General features: G+C 40.8%; 1 protein-coding gene across 5 annotated transcripts in view; it reads right to left on the minus strand.

Annotated features, from left to right (window-relative positions):
• Positions 1 to 24035, minus strand: part of LOC122550075 (zinc finger protein 438-like) — a 244880-nt gene that overhangs the window by 105998 nt on the left and 114847 nt on the right. The window contains exon 2 of one of the 5 annotated variants that reach the window (XM_043690587.1): positions 5208 to 5412. The exons of the other annotated variants lie outside the window; for them this stretch is intronic. The gene's annotated coding sequence lies outside the window, so the exon portion shown is untranslated. The remainder of the gene's footprint in view (positions 1 to 5207; positions 5413 to 24035) is intronic. 5 annotated transcript variants of the gene reach the window in all.

Raw genomic sequence — 24035 nt, forward strand, 5'->3', positions numbered from 1 at the left:
AAGCCAATACTGTGGGTTCTTAGCTTGCGTTTTAAATGGTTGTGGTGTACCTTGTACCTTCTGGAAGCCCAAATACAATATATCCACTGGTTCCCCTCTATCCACTCTGGTTGAGACATTTGTGAAATCTCGAATAAATTAGTCAGATACAATTGTTCTTTCATGAAGCCCTGCCAGTGTGATACCTTTCCAGATGTTAGTTGTAGGACTTGCAGCAGAATTAGCATTGAGTTACAAGGCATTGCAAATTCAGTTCACCACATCTTACCATGGCCAATATTGTAGCGTATTATTGTTCTGAACTTCTACAGCTCAAGTAAACAATTAAAAGGCTCTTGAAGAGGAGTCATTTTGGACTCAAAATATTTACTTTGAGTCTTGTTCCACAGATACTGCCAAATTTGCTGAGATTTTAATTTAAAGACCCCTGATTGAAATTGGCCATGTGGCTAAACATTGGAAACTTTTTCAATATTGGCTATTTAAAGATCTGGACAACAATGTAGTATGTTGGCTAAGTAGGAATGAATGATCAAACTGCTCAAAAATGACAGGTGAACAATGCAGCAAGTTTTGCTTTATGAGAGTGGAACTACCCAGAACAAAATACAATAGAAATACAGATATATTATTAGAAGAAGGTCGTCCTCAAGGTGACTGAGGGAGGAAGGAAGTTAGCTGTGAGTAATGCACAATACTTTGGTGCATTAAGTATTGATGCACCAAAACGACATTTACTCTAAGACCTAATTCTTGAGAAATAGTCATTTGATTGCATAGTGGCAATAGAATTCCTTGGGGTCATGGATGATTTTCTTCCACTCCGGTTCAATGGATTCTGGGGTTGAACCCACTTGTAAGTCCAATGCCAATCTGCAACATTATATCAGACGGGAGCAATGTGTCATGTGGCAGCTTGAATAGATGTGCTACGTAGAGGTTTGCCTGCTCCTAAAACCTCTATTTAAATGTGTTCCCAATCAAATTTCTTGATGAATTTGGTACCTTTCTGAATGAACTTCCTCCATTGTGGGTGGTCACTAGCCAGGGAATCCATATATTGGCTGGAATGATTTACCTCTTCAGGGATGTTTTGAGGACATTGCTAGTATTTCTGGTGGTTTTCTAGAGAGTCTCCTGTTCTATCTGAGTTCCTACGTAGAGCATTTGCTTCTGGAGTCTGGTGTCAGGCACAAGAATTACTTGGCCTGCCCAGCAGAGCTCACTTTGTGTGATTAGAGCTTTGATGCTACATGAGTTGCTTTGGGAAATGATGCTGCTGTTGGCTGCCTTTCACATCATTGGATTTCGAGAATCATGCAAAGGCACAGCTGGCAGCACTTCTCCATGGCTGGAGGCTTCCAAGATATGAAAAAGGATCCACATTTTCTGGAATCTCACTGTTAACCTCAATTCACCAGGAGTGGGGGCTAGGTGTTGTGCTGTGGTTGGAAAAGCATGCTACAATACACTACAAAACACAGCCGGACAATAGGAACATAGGAATTATGAGCAATTCAGCCCTGTGAGCCCGCTCCACCGTTGAACATGATCATGGCTACCTTTTGGGCTCTCAACTCCATTTACCTGCCTGTTCCTCATAGCCCTCTATCCTATTTTTCATCATAAATATATCTATTTCATTCTTGAATCTGTTGAGTGAGTTCCACAGATTCACAACCCTCAGAGAAATATCTCCTCTTCCCACTTTTGAATCTACCTCTTCTCACTCTATATCTATGCACTCTTGTTCGAGACTATCCCACAAAAGGAAGCATCTTGAGGAAGAAAGATGCGAAAGAAGATAGGTGAAGGCAGAGCACATGTTGTTTATATGGACTTCAGCAAGGCATTCGACAAGTTTCCACATGGTAGATTGGTTAGATCATATGGAATCTAGGGGGAGCTAGCCAATTGGATATAAAATTAACTGGACGGTAAGAGACAGAGGTGATGATAGAGGGCTGCTTTTTGGACTGGAAGGAGGAATATTCATTTAGTCCCTCTGCCAATTCTGAGTTTCCCATTATTACCTCACTATTTTCATCCTCCATAGTGCCAACATTTACTTTCACAATTCTCTTTTTTTACATACGTATAGAAGCTTTCCATATCAGTGCTTATGTTTTCTGCTATGTTCCTTTCATAGTTAACCTTAGCTCTTTAGATTCTGTTTTTTGCAACCCTTTGCTGACTTTTAAAGTTCTCCCAATCCACACAGGTTTCACACCTATTCAGCATAGAAAAAGGTCCTTCAGACACAACTGCACTGGCTCAATTCTTGTTATTGATGGGGTAGGCTTGTGACTTGCCTCTTCACCCGACCCTTGAGAGTTTTGGACAATGACAAATTACTACTGACAAACACTACCAGGATAAATAGCTCTAGTTGAAATATCAAGGCACAATGAGCCAAAGACCTGCCTTCAGGTGAGCACTATTCTGACATTTAATTGACTCCAGACCGACAGCAGTGTGTTTGACTCTTAATTGGCCTCGAGGCAATTAGAGTGGGCAATAAATGCTGCCCCAGCCAGTTATGCCCACTCATGAATGAAACACACTGACTGAGCGCCACCTTCAACCAATATAACCAAATACAGTAGGTAGAATCGTTGTTGAAAAGTGTGGTGCTGGAAAAGCGCAGCAGGCCAGGCAGCATCCGAGGAGCAGGAGAATTGACGGAGATAAGGTGAGGGGAGGGGAAATGAGAAAGCTGGGGAAATCTACATTCATCCCGTGTAGTTGGAGGGTTCCTAGGCGGTAGATGAGGCGCTCTTCCTCCAGGCGCCGTGTGGCCAGGGTCTGGCGATGGAGGAGACCAAGGACCTGCATGTCCTTGACGGAGTGGGAGGGGGAGTTAAAGTGTTCAGCCTTCTCCATCGCCAGACCCTAGCCACACGACGCCTGGAGGAAGAGCGCCTCATCTTCTACCGAGGAACCCTCCAACCACACAGGATGAATGTAGATTTCTCCAGCTTCCTCATTTCCCCTTCCCCCACCTTATCTCAGTCCCAACCCCCGGATTCAGCACCTTCTTCCCGACCTCTCCGCCCCCACCCCCTCTCCCGCCTATCACCCTCACCCTCACCTCCTTCCACCTATCATATTCCCAGCGCCCCTCCCCCAAATTCCCTCTCCCTTACCTTTTATCTTAGTCCACTTGGCACACCAGTTTCATTGCTGAAGGGCTTATGCTCCTGCTCCTCAGATGCTGCCTGGCCTGCTGCGCTTTTCCAGCACCACACTTTTCAACTCTGGTCTCTAGCATCTGCAGTCCTCACTTTCTCCCAGGTAGAATCGTTGCTCAAGCTCTCAGATTTTCATAGTCACTCTTGCATAGAAACAGGCCCTTCAGCCCATGATGTCTATGCTAACCAACAAACATCAAACTAGACAAACACTATTTACCTGCATTGGATGTACAGCCTACTATTGCCTGGCATTTTAAGTACATATCCAGATGGCTCTTAAATGTTGCAAGAGTATTTACCCCTACACCCTTTCAGGCAGCACATTCCATGCATCTACCACCCTCTAGATGAAAAACATTTTCCCCAGATCTTCTCCATCTCACTTGCCCCTGACCTTAAATTATGCCCTCTCGTCTTAGACATGCCTACCATGGGAAGGGATTCTCACAAACTACTCTCTCTGTATGCCTCTCATAGAACAAAGAGCAATGACTGGGACCAGGCCTTTTGGTCCACCAAGACTGTGCTGACACATGATGCTTTTCTAGACTAAAAACCTTTCACCTTAACGTGGCCCATATCCCTCTATTCCCTGCCTATTCATATATCTGTCAAGTTGCCTCTTAAAAGGTTGCTACTGTATCTGTCTCCACCATCTCCTCTGGCAGCACATTCCAGGCACTTACCATGGTGTAAAACACTTGCCTCTCACATCTCCCTTTAACTTACCAACTTTTACCTTAAGTGTATGCCCTCTATTAATTGACATTTCTACCTTGGGAAATAGATTCCAACTATCCATTCTGTCCATGCCCCTTAATTTTGTAAACTTCAATCAGCATGCTCCTGATCCTCTGATACTGAAGTGAAAACAAACCAAGTTTGTCCAATCTTCCCTTATAGCCAATAACCTCCAAAGCAAGCCTCCAGAGTGCACTATTATTTGCAATAGGATGCGCCCTACTTTTTGCCTCAATGCTATCCCTGACTTCCTCATTACGCCATGAATGATTTTTCATCTTTTTATGTTTCTCTTCCCTTAGGAACATACTTTGAGAGGTATTTAGTATCTCGCTAAACATTTTCCACAGACTTACATCAGATATATATATTACATCAAAAAGCCAAGTCAGTAATCTCAGAAAACATCACCACCTTCACAAATAATCTTGTTTATTGACAGTTATCACCATTCCTTCAATATTGCTGGTTCAGAACCCTGGAGCTTAATTCCTCACTTGCTATACTTACGTAAATGCACGCAACAGACTGTTCAGTCAACTCGTCAGCCACCTGCCTCAAAAAGTAAGACTAATCTGTAATTGGTTCAGTACACAGCAAAATATTGAAGTTCTCTCAGTGACATGGACTGACTTAGCAATTTGCAATCCAAGTTTTCTAACAGTGAGGCTTGGAGGAGAAAGCAAATAATAGTTTTCAGTTCAGATTGCTCTCATGTCCTGAAAGTTAAATACTCTGCGAACACATTACCTAGGTTATCATGAAAGAAAAGGTAATTGGATGAGGGAAAATGCTCTTAAAAAGAATTTTAAAATCACACAACACTAGGTTATAGTCCAACAGGTTTAATTGGAAGCACACTAGCTTTCGGAGTGACGCTCCTTCATCAGGTGGTAGTGATGAAAGAGCATCGCTCCGAAAGCTAGTGTGCTTCCAATTAAACTTGTTCGACTATAACCTAGTGTTGTGTGATTTTTAGCTTTGTACACCTCAGTCAAACACTGGCATCTCCAAATCTTAAAAAGAATTTACAGTATTTGGGAAAGAAAATGAGAGCAAAACAGTATATGGAATCATAATGATTTGGAATGATTGTTGGCCAAAACCAAAATAAGCTATCACCATAATAGAAATTACGAATTATTTGTGAAGTTAATGGACTCAAATTGTTGGCATTGTTAAATTAATCTGAATTATATCAAAAAGCAAAGTCAGTAATGTATGAAAACATCACCACCTTCACAAATCATCTTGTTTACTGACATTAATTACCATTCCTTCAATACTGCTGGTTCCAAATCCTGAAGCTCATTTCCTAACAGCATGGAGAGAGCAGCTTCACAACAGAGGTTGAACAGTTCGAGCCGCACACCATCACCACACTCTCATTTGGGGCAAGTTGGAATGGGAATAAAGTCCAGCTTTGTCAGCGATGTCATGTGATCTTTTGAAAACACTATCCTTCATCTTAGACTACCTGCCAACATCAAACAAGATCACTTGGTAAGTATTTAAAGTTGTGCAATATGTTTCATCTTCATAAATGGCAACTGAAAACTTTAATTTACAGAGAATAATTCAAAACGCTAAGACTGCACCAGTGAAATTCACCATAGTTTTGCATTGTAAACTGAATAATGTCGAAATATAGCACACAATGTGCATTTCAACTTATGACTGATTTTTAAAAATCATACATTAACACAAGTACCAGGGATCTAATGGGGCTGAATGCTTTTTATAAGACTCCTGGATGCGATTGGTTGCATTTAATGATTTTAAAAGAAGCCACAGACTGAATGTATAGCAGTAACCTTCTAAGAATTGTTACATTTGGAAAAACTCCCAGAGGATTAGAAAACTGCCAATGTAACACCCTAACTCAACAAGAGAGGGAGAGAAGTAAAATGGTAACTGTAAGCCAGTAAGTTTAACATCTGCCATTGGAAACTGCTAGTCTATCATAAGGACGTACTAACTGAGCACTTAAAAATACATGATGAATTCAAACACAGTCAGCAAGACTTCACAAAAGGGAAATTATGCCTACTAAATTTATTATAGCTCTTGGAGAAACTAACAAGCAGAATAGATAAAGGAGAAGTAGTGGATACAATATGCTTGGATTTCCAGAAGGTATCTTGATGAAGTATCATACTTAAGGCAACTTAATAAGAGTCTCTGGAGTTTGTGATACATTAGCATAGATCAAGGACTGGCTAACCAATAGAAAGCACAGAGTTGCGATAAGATGGACATTTTCATGCTGTAACCTGTATCTAATAGTGTGCTACAGCAGTCAGTGCTGAGGCAACAATTACTTACAAGTGATCTGAATGAGGGAAATGAATGCATTATCATCAAATATGCAGATGGTTCAAACATAGGTGGGAAAGCAAGCAGTGAGATTGCACAAAGAATCTGCAGATGGATATAGATAAGGTTAAATGAGTGGGCACAGCTTATCAGATGGAATAAAGAGTGGAAACATGTGGCATTGTGCTCTTCGGCAGGAAGAATAAGAGAACTGAATACTATTTAAATGAGGAAAAACTGTAGAAAGCTGAAACATGGGGATTTAAACGCCCTTAAACACGAACCACAAAATGTTTCATTCAAGTTCAACAAGTAACAGAGAAAGTAAATGGATATTATTAGAAAATAGAAGATTATTAGACGGCTTGAAGGTTGCTTTTTCTTCTTATGGCAGAGTCTAAAACCAGACAGCATACGCTCAGAGAAAGGTTCACCCAATTGAGAGAGGGAGGAGGAATTTCTTTTCTCAGAACGTCATCAGTGTGTGGAATTCTTCACTGCAGAGGACTGTAGAGGCTGGACTGATGTAAATTTAAGGTTGAAACAGACAGAATTTTTAAGCAGTTGTGGAATCAAGAATTATGGGGAAAAACAAAAAAGTGGAGTTGAAAATGATCAGATCAGCCATGATCTCAGTGACTGGCACCGGCAATGGGGCAAATGGCCTGCTTCTGCTCATACATCTTACGGCCTTAAGATGTTATGATATTCGAGATCAATTCCAGAACCAAGCTTTTTACCAGCAAAATCCCTCAATTTCTATCCTTGAATCTTTTGCAGTTGATATCATCATCTGTATTTTTAATGATCTCTGTTACTTTTCAAATTACCTGTAGTGAGAGTGATGGTTCCTTTGTAGTTAAGTGATTGGCCCATGGTAAATACAAATCTCCCGTTGTTGGCTCGAGGGACCATCTTCTGATTGCTCCTTAATAGGTACAAGTTTAGCAACGTCCAATTAGCTCCAAGAAACATTTCAGAGCATATACATAATATAGGAGAAAGTGAGGACTACAGATGCTGGAAATAAGAGCTGAAAATGTGTTGCTGGAAAAGCGCAGCAGGTCAGGCAGCATCCAAGGAACAGGAACGGGCATGAGCCCCTCTTCTTGGATGAGGAAAGTGTGCCAAGCAGGCTAAGATAAAAGGCAGGGAGGAGGGACTTGGGGGAGAGGCGTTGGAAATGCGATAGGTGGAAGGAGGTCAAGGTGAGGGCGATAGGCTGGAGTGGGGATGGGGGGGTGGGGGGCGGAGAGATCAGGAAGAAGATTGCAGGTTACGAAGGTGGTGCTGAGTTCGAGGGTTGGGACTGAGACAAGGTGGGGGGAGGGGAAATGAGGAAACTGGAGAAATCTGAGTTCATTCCTTGTGGTTGGAGGGTTCCTAGGCGGAAGATGAGGCACTCTTCCTCCAGCCGTCGTGTTGCTATGGTCTGGCGATGGAGGAGTCCAAGGACCTGCATGTCCTTGGTGGAGTGGGAGGGGGAGTTGAAGTGTTGAGCCACGGAGTGGTTGGGTTGGTTGGTCCGGGTGCCCCAGACGTGTTCTCTGAAACGTTCCGCAAGTAGGCGGCCTGTCTCCCCAATATAGAGGAGGCCACATTGGGTGCAGTAAATGATGTGTGAGGAGGCGCAGGTGAATTTGTGGCAGATATGGAAGGATCCCTTGGGGCCTTGGAGGGAAGTAAGGGGGGAGGTGTGGGCGCAAGTTTTGCATTTTTTGCGGTTGCAGGGGAAGGTGCCGGGAGTGGAGGTTAGGTTGGTGGGGAGTGTGGACCTGACGAGGGAGTCACGGAGGGAGTGGTCTTTTCGGAACGCTAATAGGGGAGAGGAGGGAAATATATCCCTGGTGGTGAGGTCTGTTTGGAGGTGGCAGAAATGACGACGGATGATACGATGTATATGGAGGTTGGTGGGGACCAGTGTGGTTCTGTCCTGGTGGCGATTGGAGGGGTGGGGCTCAAGGGCAGAGGGTCAGGGTGGAAGGTGTTGGTAAAGTGGATGAACTGTTCAACCTCCTCGTGGGAGCACGAGGCAGCGCCGATACAGTCATTGATGTAGCGGAGGAAAAGGTGAGGGGTGGTGCCAGTGTAGCTGCGGAAGATGGACTGTTCCATCTAGTATACATAATATACTAGATACGTATTTATTTTTCTATTTTACCAAATCACACTCAATACAGAAAGACTTATCTTTTTTTAAATCTCCTCAAGAATCATGGTAGTCATAATATGACATAGCTATACCAGGATTTGGATGAAAACTGCATTAACAAATAATGCTGCTGAGTACTGGGCAGGTAAACCAACAAATTCAGGGGATTAAGAGATAATCAGGGTTGTAGAACGTCAGAACATACAGAAGGATCAATGGCCTTTTGCTGTCCCTTTGACCATTTAAAAATGTGCGCATTAATTGCTCACTAAATTAGGCTCAATGTTAGGGTGTAATTAACTGATAAAGTATCTTTTTAATAATATGATAATTGCTCATTCAATGTCAATTAACCTCACTGGCCCAGAAAGGGAAGATTTGAATTGTAGATTGTTATTAGTGATTTTTAAATTCTTTTTCTCTTACTGCTCCCCTCAGTTTCTCTCACTAATCTAATCTTGCTTTGCCTCTCTTCATTTTTCTTCCTTTACCTGATATTACTAATCCACCAACTGGGGTTCACCCTCCTCTTCCATCATTTCGGTTTCTTTCTTGATCCTTAAATTTAATCAGTTAAGGAAATGCATTGGATATTTCACCACTCACTGAAGATACTGAAGTCTTGAAACTCTTGTCACATCATTATCATGTATTTCCAACAAGTGACTAAATAAAAAAGTTATAAAGCTGAAAAATACAGAAAAAAAGTATATGCTGAGAGATGCTCTACTCCAGCAAAATTTAACAATTAACACCATTTAGAATTACAGACAATGGACAAGCCAAATTCGTGCAATTTCTCTGATACCAGGCCAATGGCTGTCTGTAAATAGCTGCATCAGGTGAAGTCAAACTCACTCTCCCTACCAAAGTATATCAATTTGGACATTGAAATTACTGCACAAGGACTTACTATTTGACTACAGCAGTACGGGTATTTTCCAGAGCACCATTTCTGAACAGCCACCCACATTCTCCGCGTGATACCTGTTAAGCTTGTGATTCAGCTGCGATGACTAACTGAACTGGCTCTATACTCATTAGAAACTGTAATCTGCCTGAAGCTGAAGCTGTGGTAACAATCTGGGGTTTTCAAGAGAATCTTATAACCATCTCCTATTTATATTAATGAGGGTGGGGGTTCCCCACTTGTTGGGCATAGGGTTGCTTTCTCAAAAGTAAACTTTTAATTAATAACCAAGAGAAAAGTACAAAGTAAATGGCAAAACTTCACAGGAGTGTAATGTCCTTTGAGGAAGAAGATATGTGAACCTTAAGTATGCCGGTCTACTTTGGACCCACAGCGATGTAGTTAATTCTTAACTTCCCATTAAAATATCACGCAAGCCATTCTGTTCAAGGGCTATTAGGTATGGGCAACAAATACTGCCTATGCCTGAAATGCCCACATCCCATGAAGGAATTTTTAAAAATCAGCAAAATCCCTTTCAAACAATGACTTCATCTTTGAAATTTAAAGCAAGCTTTCAAACTCTAGGTTCTCATATTAAAGCATTTTAGATTACTTACAGTGTGGAAACAGGCCCTTCGGCCCAACAAGTCCACACTGACCCGCCGAAGCGCAACCCAACCATTCCCCTACATTTTACCCCTTGACCTAACACTATGGGCAATTTAGCATGGCCAATTCACCTGACCTGCACATCTTTGGACTGTGGGAGGAAACCGGAGCACCCGGAGGAAACCCACGCAGACACGGGGAGAATGTGCAAACTCCACACAGTTAGTCGCCTGAGTCGGGAATTGAACCCGGGTCTCTGGCGCTGTGAGGCAGCAGTGCTAACCACTGTGCCACCGTGCCGCCCACTACCTGCCCATGCAGGTAGAACCCGAAAAGGCCAATCTGATTTAAAATATTTTTCTTGAAACTGAACCACGCGCACAGAAAGTCACCAAGGTTCAAGTTCCAGAACATTGTTTAGAGTTTAACAAATATGCTGAGGAAAGCAGTCCTGGGTTAGGAAGCCTGACTGCTGTCCAGTAACTCCCACTGAACAACAATGCAAGGACAGCCTAAAGTGAGAAGATTGGAAACCTGCCTGACACTGTCCTCAAGCTTCTCAGCTCTGATTAATGAAATATTTAAGATAAGTCAGCATCCATCATTCAACTCCATCTTATCACTTTTTGGGAGCTGAAGATAGGGGCAGGGGTATGGGGTTAGATGAGCTAGGCAACACCTTTCATCCACGCACTTATGCCGCTCCCCATCCTTGGCAAATTGGCAATACACAGGAACAAGCAACCTTGGGCCACAGAAATAATGGTTTTGAAGGATCGCAGACATTTCACCTACAAAGGAAGTTACACTAACTAAACTTAAATATTTCCAACTCAAAAACGAGTGGGTGGTAGTGTTGTCTAAAAGATTTAAATGACAAGGGCAAAAGAAAAGATTCACAAATGTTCTTTCCAGCTCAGTTTAACAGAGGATTTTCAAGATTTCACAACGGAAATCAGGTTCAGGAACATGTGGTTTTTGCACATCAATAATCTGTTTTATACATCTCTAGATTGCAAGACAAATAATTGACTGTGAGGAGACAAGAACAGATCTCCAAACACTCCAAGATGACACTATTCTGAAATTAGCCCCCATTGCACAACTTCCATTTCCTCAAAAACAGATGGGAAAATATTTTGAGCAGGAAACTCTCTCAGCTACTTCAAAAATACACTTGGAACTAAATTTTGTCAAAAATTTTATAACTTGAAATCTTCTAATTTTCTTTGCTCCCTTAATTTCTTTTTTACAAAATTCACTTATTCTAATCCATCCTTCTCCCATCCATCAGTCAAAAGAATTTACTTCTAAATTTGCTTTGTAATTAGCACCAGAGATGTGAATGTGTATAATTTATTTTAAGTTTCAATTAAGTTACTTCTGTTCTTTTGGTACAAATCCTATATAATGGCTTGGTGGCTATTTGCCAGCCATTTCTCACTCAGCAATCTGAGATATTTATGTTTCTAGGTCTTTCAGTCATTGTTATCTGTCTGGGCTATGAGATATCGATTGAATTGGGACATTACAACATTACAAAGAGGGAGCAATGGTGGAAAAGTAATGTCATTGAATTATTAAACCAGAGGGCCAAGTTGAACTTTCTGGGGACTTGAGCTAAATCCCACTGCGACACCCAATCCAGCACCCACATCCCAAGATAGATTAAAAAATCTTTCCAGCAAATGAATTTTAATAAAGGGTAGCATTAGCCGAACATTCAGGCTGCATTTTTTGCTCTTCTGCCTGACCTCTACATGGAAAATTCACAAATTCAACAAGTGTACAAGTATGAGCCTACTTTGTGAGGAATCTACACAGGATATGCCACCATCACTCAACATTGCAGCATGCTTCAGTGTTCCTGGGTCTGAGTTATTGAGTAGGACAACAACTGGGGTCACGGGTCATGAGGAAAAGAAAGTCAGTAAAACTGCTCAACAGAATTGTTAGTCACCTTCCAGGAGAGATGAGAAAATTGACTCAAAAGAACCCACATCCTACCACTTCAAGATGTAGCAGCACATCATAGAAACCTTAGTTTATTTTTAAAAGAAAATGTTTCCTGGATGACAGAGTTCATCCGACTCCATGCCTTACCCTATTGGATTTTCCATATCAGTCATCCTTAGAATGAAATCACAGAATTAAAATGCTGTTGTACAGTGAATCATGTGTAAGTACAGCAGGAAACAGTTACAAGATAGAAATATTAAGTCTTCAGGACAACTATCAAAACACAATGTCAAAGTGGGTTTTGCTGGTATTTAACTGGCAAGAGGTAATTTTAACTCAAAATAATCACAGCACAGTACAATTATAACCCTTGAGAATATATAGATGGCAAACTGATAAGCATACGATTAACTTGCATGCAAAATTCAAGGCTCTTGCTCTGTGAACTAAGGTATCCAATACGTGTTTGCACTTTCCAATTTAGCTTTCAGAGATAATTACATGCAGAATTTTAATTTTCCAGCCCAAGACACAAAGTGAGAGACATTTCAAAAGGCAAAAGATCAATGCAATGCACAGATAGCTGTAAACTGGACTACCAAGTGCAATTCATCTGGAGACAATAAGCACCTCTGGGTCAGGTACTACTGTGAGAGGAATGCAAGTTTTCCTATTGGTAAGCAATCAACACACTAACCATTTCAATAAGAGCAAAACCACTGAACCAGGTGTCCATTTTCATTCTGTGCAGTGCACCATCACAGGCAAATGCCATATACAACCCAACCAGAAAGCTGTGCTTAAAGTTAATTTAAGTCAAGTTTATGTTCAGGCTGCCAAAATCCACTTTGCCTCATGCAAGTCTCCTCCTACACAACCACCCCCACTGGAAGTTATTTCAAGGACACTCATGTCCATTTCAGCAGCAATTCTAACCAATATATCTTCCTGTTGGAATCACAGAGAAGATTCTTGGATAGACACTCCGGGGTTAGAAGGAAGAGTACCTTAACATTAGCAAAATTGTAGTGTTACTTAATTATCAGAAGAAAATGGCCAAAATTAATCTTTAAACATGACAAAACTATGTTGTTTTAGTATTCCACAACCTTTGCTCACATCTTGCCAAAAATAATAAGTAATTTACCTGGAAAGTGCTCATGATTTTCATCCCTACATGGTAACAATGTAACTGCAATTGTAGGATTAGTAAATTAAGTCAAAAAATAATTATGTAAGAATGCAACTGAAATACACTCTGGAATCAGTTATGACAATATCAACATGGGAGTTAAATTGCTCTCTATGATACTCGCACAGTACAACAATAATGGGGTTGCTGACGATTCATTATGATTAATCTCTATCAATTAAGTCACAACAAACTCACACAGAGGTAACTGTCATGTCTGTCAGTTCTACCCTGAATAAATGTCCTGCAGAATACAAGGCTGCTAAATAAATCAACGTGGTTAGATTTAATACTCGTGATTTAGAACACAGAACATAGAAAAGTACAGCACAGAACAGGCTGTTTGGCCCACGATGTTGTGCCAAGGTTTAATCCTAATATAAAATAAAATAATTTAACCTACGCATCCCTCAACTCACTGTTATCAATGTGCATGTCCAGCAGTTGCTTAAATGTCCCTAATGACTCTGCTTCCATCACCATTGCTGGCAGCGCATTCCATCCATTCACACCTCTCTGTGTAAAGTACCTTCTTCTGACATCCCCTCTACACATAGAAGATAACAGCGCAGTACAGGCCCTTTGGCCCTCCATGTTGCGCCGACCTGTCATACCAATCTGAAGCCCATCCAACCTACACTATTCCATGTACGTCCATATGCTTGTCCAATGACGACTTAAATGTACTTAAAGTTGGCGAATCTACTACCGTTGCAGGCAAAGCATTCCATACCCTAACTACCCTCCGAGTAAAGAAACTACCTCTGACATCTGTCCTATATCTATCACCCCTCAACTTAAAGCTATGCCTCCTCGTGCTCACCGTCACCCATACTTGGAAAAAGGTTCTCCCTGTCCACCCTATCTAACCCTCTGATTATCTTATCTGTCTCTATTAAGTCACCTCTCAACCACCTTCTCGCCAACGAAAACAGCCTCAAGTCCCTCAGCCATTCCTCGTAAGACCTTCCCTCCATACCAGGCAACGTCCTAGTAAATCTCCTCTGCACCCTTTCCAAAGCTTCCACTCCTTCTTAGAATGCGGTGACCAGAACTGTACACAATACTCCAAGTGTAGCCGCACCACAGTTTTGTACAGCTGCAGCATAACCTCATGGTTCCGGAACTCGATCCCTCTATTAATAAAAGCAAAACACTGTATGCCTTCTTAACAACCCTGTCAACTTTCAAGGATCTGTATACATGGACTCCGAGATTTCTCTGCTCATCTACACTACCAAAAATCTTATCATTAGCCCAGTACTTTGCATTCCAGTTACTCCGACCAAAGTGAATCACTTCACATTTGTCCACATTAAACTCCATTTGCCACCCCTCAGCCCAGCTCTGCAGCTTATCTATGTCTCTCTGCAACCCACAACATCCTTCATCACTATCCACAACTCCACCGACCTTCGTGTCGTCTGCAAATTTACTAACCCACCCTTCTACGCCCTCATCCAGGTCGTTCATAAAAATGACAAACAGCAGTGGACCCAACACCGACCCTTGCGGTACACCACTAGTAACCGGACTCCAGGATGAACATTTCCCATCAATCACCAGCCTCTGTCTTCTTTCAGTAAGCCAATTCCTGACCCAAACTGCTATATCTCCCACAATCCCATTCCACCGTATTCTGTACAATAGCCTACTGTGGGGAACCTTATCGAACCCCTTGCTGAAATCCATATACACCACATCGTTTGGTCACCTTCTCAAAGAACTCAATAAGGTTTGTGAGGCACAACCTACCCTTCACAAAACTTGCTGACTATCCCTAATCAAATTATTCTTTGCTAGATGATAATAAATCCTATCTCTTATAACCTTTTCCAACACTTTACCAACAACTGAAGGGAAGGCTCACTGGGTATAATTACTAGGGTTGTCTCTACTCCCGTTCTTGAACAGGGGAACCACATTTGCTATCCTCCAGTCTTCTGGCTCTATTCCTGTAGACAATGACGATTTAAAGATCAATGCCAAAGGCTCAGCAATCACCTCGCTGGCATCCCAGAGGATCCTAGGATAAATCCCAACCAGCCTAGGGGACTTATCTATTTTCACACTCTGCAGGATTTCTAATACTTCTTCCTCGTGAATCTCAATTCCACCGAGTCTAGTAGCCTGTATCTCAGTATTCTCCTCGCCAACATTGTCGTTTTCTAGAGTGAATACTGTCGAAAAATATTCATTTAGTGCTTCCCCTATCTCCTCTGACTCCACACACAACTTCCCACTATTATCCTTGATTGGCCCTAATCTTACTCTCGTCATTCTTTTATTCCTTAAGTATCTATAGAAAGCCTCAGGGTTTACCCTGATCCTATCCGCCAACAACTTCTCATGTCTCCTCCTGGCTCTCCTGAGCTCTCTCTTTAGGTCTTTCCTGCCTAACTTGTAATCCTCAAGCACCCTAACTGAGCCTTCACATCTCAACCTAACATAAGCCTTCTTCTTCCTCTTGACCAGAGATTCCACTTCCTTCTCGCGCTCTACAGCTTCCTCCCTGCCTGACAGGTACATACTTATCAAGGACACACAGGAGCTTTTCCTTGAATAAGCTCCACATTTCTAATGTGCCCATTCCCTGCATTTTCCTTCCTCATCCTATGCTTCCTAAATCTTGCCTAATCACATTGCTTTTACCCCAGCTGCAACTCTTGACCAGGATGAGGGCTTTCTCCTAATATCTTAAAACTATGATCCCTCGTGCCAGTCAATCCTGCCCTAGGGAAACGTCTGTGGCTATTGATTCTAACCATGCCTCTCATTACTTTGTACACCTCGATCAGGTCACCTCTCTTCCTCCTTCTTGCCAGAGAGAAAAGTCCAAGCTTAGTCAACTCCTCTTCATAAGGCAAGCCCTCCAATCCAGGCAGCATCCTGGTAAACCTTCTTTGCACCCTCTCCAAAGCCTCTATATTTTTTCTATAGTAGGGCGACCAGAACTGGACACAATAGTCCAAGTGTGGTTTCACCAGGGAATTGTAGAGCTGTAGCAAAACCTCACAGCTCTTAAACCTGATCCCCCTGCTAATGAAAGCCAAAACACCATAACAATCTTATCCACTTGGGTGGCAACTTTGAGGGATCTATGCACTCGAACACCAAGATCCTGCTGTTCCTCCACACTGCCAAGAATCCTGTCTTTAATCCTATATTCAGCATTCGAGTTCCACCTTCCAAAATGCATCACTTCACATTTATCCAGGTTGAACTCCCTCTGCCATTTCTCAGTCCAACTCTGCATCCTGTCTATGTCGCACTGCAGCCTGCAATAGCTCTCGATACTATCGATGACACCTCCAACCTTTGTGTCATCTGAAAATTTACTAACCCACCCCTCAACCTCCTCATCCAACTCATTTATAAAAACTACAAAAAGCAGAGGCCCAAGAACAGAGCATTGCAGGACACCACCCACCACTGACCTCCAGGTAGAATACTTTCCATCTACAACCACTCTCTGCCTTCTGTCAGCCAACCAATTCTGAATCCAGAGAGCCAAGACTCCCTGTATCCCATACTTCCTGACTTTATGAATGAGCCTACCATGGGAAACCTTATCCAATGCCTTGCTGAAATCCATATACACCACATCTACTGCTCGACCGTTGTAGACCTGTCTTGTCACCTCCTCCAAGAAATCAATAAGATTTGTGAGGCATAACCTGCCCCTCACAAAGCCATGCTGACTGCCTTTAATCACACAATGCTTTTCGAAATAGTCATATATCCTATCCCTCAGAATTCTTTCCAAAACCTTGTTGACCACAGACCTAAGACTGACTGGTCTGTAATTGCCAAGGATTTCCCTATTACTCTTCTTGAAAAGAGGAGCAACATTCGCCTCCTTCCAAACTTACGGTACGTTTGCTCACAAGAATGTGCACAATATAAGTTAAGAGACTTGATGGTGATGTCTGTACTTGTTGACTATTCACCCAATCCATGACCCTCATGATTTTATAAACTTCTATAAGATCACCCCTCAGCCTTTGATGCTCCAGGGAAAAAAGCTCCAGCCTATTCGGCCTCTCTCTAAATTAAACCAATCAGTCCTGCAGCATCCTTGTAAACCTTTTCTGCACCCTCTTCAGTTTAACAGCATCCTTCTTACAGAGAGGCCCAAGAATTGTATGTGGTATTCCAAAGTGGCCTCACCAATGCCCCGGTAACATTTTTTCTGGCAACCTTCATCTAAACTGCTTCTTTGATGTAAATTTTAAATCTGCGATACACGCAGTTTTGTAAAGTAAGGGTACTGAAGAATACGAACCAGAGGTAGACATATATAATTAGGCCACAGATCAAACCAGACTTCAGGGGCTGAATGGCCTACTCCAGTTCCTATATTTCACTGCATTAACATCCGTTCCTAAGTGTGTTGACCATTACATAGTACTCCAGCTGCAGTCACATTCACTAGCATTCCTGAATATTTGCTGTACCTGCATTATAGTTAATCCCTTACTCCACAGGTTGCAGCCCATGTTTGAGTATGTGAGATACATTGGGAGCAATGACCTTATTGAAATAGATGTTATTTCATAGGATAGATGTGAGGTGACATATTATAGCATGAAGCTTGCACATTAAGGCAGTGTTTACCAGATTGCCTATAAACCCAAACCTTAGAGGAACCTCAATGTGAATAAAGGTCAGCCAAAACACAGAGACACGCAAACTTGACAAAAGGGCTGGTAGAGCCGTCCTTATTAAGGAAATCTACATGGGCAAGATGCAAGCTGCTAGTAATAATGGGCTCAAATGTGTAGCCGTTGGATGTGTCACCAAGCATAACCACACACCAATGAGAGAGGGAGAGCCAAAGGGAGAGAGGGAGAAGACAAGGAGAGGAGAGGACAAAGACAAGAGGAAGGAGAAATTCTGCACAGCATTGTCTCAAACAAAGTTGTCATGTCCGACAATCCGCCCCCCTTTTCTTGTATAGCACAAATTGCCACGCTTTTTCAAATCTGGCATTCTTTTGTTTGTCCTGATGATTGCAAGATGAAAAGCTTTGACAATATGTCTTATTTTAATGCAAGACTCAAGAGTAAAGCAGAAATTGCTGGAGAGATGAAAAGGAGTCATTGGACTCGAATGTACAATGCAATTATCCGGAAAAATTTAGTAGAGTTCTGTTATAACGTGACAGTCGTATTCCACTGCACCCGCACGCTATAGAAAATCATACTATGGAAAACAGCTTTAGAAAATCATATTGTAGAAGATCGCTAATACAAAATCGCTATACCCATTCAGTAGAAAGTTTGCATTATCCAAAAGTCCACAATTCGTCAATAGCATTATATTCAATTCGCACTGATGAAATGCCAATTATAACATAACGACCTGTACTTAACATATGTTCATAAAATGTTATCAAAATGTTTAAGGTGTGTCATGTTATGCTATAATTCAAGTTTATATAATTATTCACTAATCATCACAAGGTCCACCTTGATCATGGCTTGTGTTGCAAAGTGCAGATGCAGTTACCGACACTGTCACTTGACCAGGTGAGGTCTGTTCTGTACTATGCGTCTTAGTAACATTCATTGACGTGGGTTATGACAACTGATTAACAAAGGATCCTCTCTTTACAAATGGCATTGAAAAAGTTTGATGCAATCTGAATAAACATGGTTGCAACACGGGCTTGGTACATGGCGCCTGGAAAGATTAGACAGTTTATTCATAATCCCTAACCACCAGCTTCCAATCTCAGAATGGACAATAACAAGAAATGTCATGTATAAGGAGCAATTGTTCCTTCGGTCCCCTGCCCACCATTCTTCGACCCTTCCTAGGATAGTTTTACCCATGGTCTAAGAAGCATAATATAAACATGCTGCAAGGCCATTATTAGTAATTGACTATTTATTACAAATTCTGTCAATTACATGAGACATTCAGTATATTTCTGAGGTTGCAATGTGTCATGTAATATCAATTTTTTTTTTAAGTTGTTGGCAGATTAACAAGAAAACCCTTGTGTTAGTTCAACCACTATACCCCTTAATAGTAAGAACAATATTTTGACAGGATATAGCTAACTGCCACGTGGTAACATATTTTACTTTATTTTCTTAATTGCTTTCAAAATGTACTCAGCACAAAGAATTCTGGGGAAATATCTAAAATATTTATATTAATAACAAAATTTCTACTAAGCACATCAATGAAAGCAAATCATGCGTATCCAAATACACTACTAAAATGGCCTGTCTGTGCATACTTCCTGTCATATTGTGATGATTGTTGTTCTTACATTCAAAGTCCAAACTAATCAAGTAGCTAAAAAAAATCAATAGTAAGAAGCTACAAACAATGCATAATAGTAACAAATTCTGATTATCTGATATGCAAAACAAAGACTAAGTTGCTGATGTAACAAAGATTTCAAAAGGGATTGATTCCCCTCAGCTAATCAAATAGCGTCAATAAGCATTCTAATACAAAAAAACTATGAAAAATTGCACAATCCACAATTACACAATTTGGGATGTATCATATGTTTCTTTGTATACTCCATCTTTTTCCTGGTGTCTGCAAATAACTTGAAGAAAAGCTGTATTCAAATAGGACTAATTAAGGGTGAAGAGAGAATGTGTGCATGCTCTGATCAGAGAGAGGAAAACAGATAGAAAATACTTCAAATATGACAAGTCAGTGCTGAATAAATACCTGTGGTAGGTTCTATTTATTTTTGAATTCCAAAAGAATCATTAATTTGTTGCAAAAGGAGTAGCAGAATTTCAATTCAAGTGTTTTATTTTTAAAGGAACCAAGGAAATGAAATGAATACCACATTCACCCACTAAAGGTTTGATGAAGAGTTTTCAATGTTTTAATAAAATCTTTGAAAGGGAATCCATCATAAAAAAAAATGACACCGTATCTTACCTGAATGTTTATATTTGCTAACTGCTGTTATTCAATTTTTATTTGTATGATTGAAGTAGATTAATGAAACCTAATTATTTGTTCCATATTTGTATAGGCTACAGCTAATTGTTATGAAAGGAGAGCTTTTCTTGTTTTAGAACCTGCATATGTTAATCATTTATCACAGTTAATCCAAACTGTAAGGTTTTGTGCACTGTTATATTTCTGAAGTAATTGCTGAAGTGACTATGTTTGGCATAATGTGTCATTGAGACAGACGTCAACTCTGAGCTTCAACTTGTCACAATTACTTAGAAGAGGAGTACATAGTATTGATTGAATTTTGTTAATTAAAAGGTTAAAAATAAATTTTACTTAAGTGACCATATGTTTATTTACAATTCCAGAGAGCCAGAGTTGGTTACAGTGGCATCTTTGTATATATTTATTCAACTAGGTTGTTTAATTACAGTATCTAAAGAAATGATTTATTTTCTAGCATCTGCAGGCAATGAAGCATCACCCCATTCTTCATAAGACTTAAGATATCAGGTCCGAAAATAATTCAAGTATTTCATTTGTTAATGTCATGCCAACATATAGTTGGCAAATATACAGCTACCGAACCAACAGTCTATCTATAGGACTGAACATCAAGCCAAACGAGGCGGGCAACAACACCTCAACTCACCTTTTCCCACTACCCACAAACAACTTTCTTGGAACTCAACGTTTTCCTCAGTGCTGCCAAATCCAACTCAACGCTTGTGGTGTAAAATTATGTCCCAATACATGTGTGAATCATAATGCAACACATGTATTGGGCCAAGCAGTGGAATGTGGTGAAACGGAACTCAACGTTTTCCTCAGTGCTGCCAAATCCAACTCAACGCTCAATAATATAAGATTGCTGACTATTGTTTAAAAAGACGAGGAACCTCTTTTCATTCTCGTGCTCCCAGACTAAGGAATCATTCTATCCGATGCTTCCTGATCAAGGAACTCCTACCTTTGCGACCAAACTTAGCTATCAGCCATATTCATCTCAAAGTGCAGAAACATTCCAAGATCCTATGCAACTTAGATTAGATTAGATTACTTACAGTATGGAAACAGACCCTTTGGCCCAACAAATCCCCTACTGCCACAACCCAGAAAGCATCTTGCAAACTAAAGCCTACATTCCATCATTCCCCATTCCAAGTGTACTTGTATCTTAGGATTAGAGGGTAATTCTACTCACCAACAATTTATCTATAAACAACTAAATCTCGGACATCTACCTCCCAATTAAGTGCATGGGACATGAGTTTTAAATGAAAATGTCCATGTAAACTTGCAATGTCATAATTACATCTCCAACTGAACTGAAGCACCACTATTAGCACAGGAGTACAATTACAGTGTGCCAAGTGCACATAGAAAGTTCCTCTCTAATCATAATATGTAACAATTTAATGATATATTGTATGACTTTAAATGGGAACATACAGCTCAAGGCTCTACAAACAAAAACGTCTGCTGTACTTGAACGCATGTAATGAAGTTTTTTTAAATAAATTTGCAGGATGCAGAGTCACAGGCTACAGCCATCATCCTTTGTCTCTCCCTAGCCAAACGGACAATAACAAGGGTGCATAACTTTAAAGTGAAATGCAGGTGGCTTAGAAGGATTTCGAGGGTGGTAGGGGTCTGGAATGCACTGCCTGGGAGGGTAGTTGAAGTGGGAAAACTCACAACCTTTCAAAAATATTTGGATAAGCACTAGAAATGTCATAACATTCATGGCTACAGGCCGATATGGGGATGTGGGACTAGTGTAGATAACGATATATGTTTGGTGGTACAGACTTGGTGGGCTGGACGCATCCTTCTATGATTCTTAAGGGGCAGGTTCCCTTCCTTTGAGCCAGAAGGTTGAGGTTCGAGTCCAACTTGCTCCAGAGTGTGTCATAAAATCTCTGAATAGGTTGATTAGATGATGCTATTCTTCACACCCCCAGTCTCTCACCATGGAAAAATACAAAGTTCTTCTGTACAATATGTGTGTTGTTGCGCCATTATATGCAAGTACATTCTCCAACTTAGAACGAAAAGCTACTAGTGATAGATCTAAAAAATCTTGCATATAGTGCAACCCTCCTGGAGTAATTATTTATGTTAATCTTTTTTTTGTGTCACAATTGCTTGTCATGGATAAATTCATCACTCTGGGGGACTGGCAGTGTTCCAAACCCGTTGCATCAACCTTGCACCAGCTTACCACGCAGTGGTATTGTTCCAGCTTTCATGCAGTAATGCTGCGCAAGCATCTATTCATCAAAAACATCACAGCTCAACTCCTCATTTCTAAACCCAGCACGTACAAGGAAAAGGTTTAGAAGTGGGAGAAAGTGGCCAATCTTTTGATGAAACAGCAAAGCTGTAAATAATCAAATGGCAGTACCATATCATACATAATTCTGAAACTGCCTCCTGATCCTTCAGCACTACCCACCCCCAATCCCTGTTCATCTATCCTCAGACATCAATTTGAAAATCACATTCTTGTTTTCGTATGTCTCTCTGAACTCACAACAGTTATTCTTACAGGCTTTATTTATTTGTTCATGGGATGGAGCTCCATTGACGACTTGCCAACCCTAAATGCCCTTAAAGTGGTGGTAGTGACCAGCCTTCTTCAACAAGTGAAATCCATCTGGTGTACGTATACCCACAGTGCTGTGTGGAAGGGAATTCTAAGATTTTGACCCACTGACAACATAGGAACAGTAATATATTTCCAAGTTAAGATGGTGTGTGACTTGGAGAGGAATTTGCAGATTGTAGGTTTCCCATTCATCTGCTGCCTATACCGTTCCAGTGGCACAGTTGCACAGTAATTATCTCCATAACAATTCCACAGTTATATAAATCAAACAGGTGATAAAAGTTGACCCACTCGAAAGAATGGATTTGAGAAAAACATGACAATTAGTTCTATTGTATTTAATTCTTGAAATCGCCTGTTGAATTCCTCTGCTAACTTTCTCAGGTGTACCCAGATGCTTTCAGATTTTTATTATCTTGGAATTTTTCCATTTTTTTCCCAGACTTCCGAAGTGTTAGTGTTTTATTTTTAATTCGAAAGACTTCAGGCCAAGTTTCAATTTAAATTCACAGCACTCATGATAAGTTTCTGACCTTTTCCTGAAGTTTACAACTCAGCTTGTTCAGTTTTGACATTATATCTAAAAGGAACTCATTGTCTGACAGCTCACTGGACACTTCATTCCTCGATTTAAGGAAAGAGATGACTTCAAGCATTCGACATAAAACCTTTGAATATCTTCTTTGGACTTAAATACCTCACATCAGCATGGAGGATTGGTTCACTGCAGGCAGCATAGAGTTTATCGAGTAAGGATTTAAACATACAGCACTGAAGGGTTCTTGCTCGAATCGATTTCACAATCTTAACAACAATTTTCATGACAAGTAAAATTCACTGCTTTACTCGCTAATGCTTGCTGGTGGATCATACAGTGGAAACTGTAGCAGCATGACAATCAACATGCATGCAGCAAGAGAACTCAGGCAGAAGATCAGCTCTGAGAGATGTATATGGTGAGGGAATATGGACAAGCAGTGAGATTGACCCTCAAAGGCTCTATGTATCAAACAGCACAGAACTAAATGGTGAGAGATTGGAGAGCTTTGACCTGCAGAGGAATCTGGATGGTTTGGTGCATCAATCACATAAGGCTAGTATTCAACGACAGCAAAAAATTAGGAAAGCTGATAGAATTACATTATTTATGGCAAGGGGAAGTGAACACAAAAATAAGGAAATTATTCTACAGTTGTACAGGGCATAATTTAGAGTATATTTAGAGTACTGTGTAGAATGCTGAACTCCTTTTTAACAAAGGTTGTAAATGTGTTTGAAGCAATTTAAGATAAGATTTACAACACAGATACTTCAGGACGAGCAAACTGTCTTTCTAGGAAAGATTGTACTAGTCTTGTGTCCACTGGAGTTCAGAAGTCTAAAGGGGACTTGATTGAAATATACCTTGT

Source organism: Chiloscyllium plagiosum, chromosome 5 (assembly GCF_004010195.1).
Source record: "Chiloscyllium plagiosum isolate BGI_BamShark_2017 chromosome 5, ASM401019v2, whole genome shotgun sequence".
In the NCBI taxonomy this organism is placed as follows: domain Eukaryota; kingdom Metazoa; phylum Chordata; class Chondrichthyes; order Orectolobiformes; family Hemiscylliidae; genus Chiloscyllium; species Chiloscyllium plagiosum.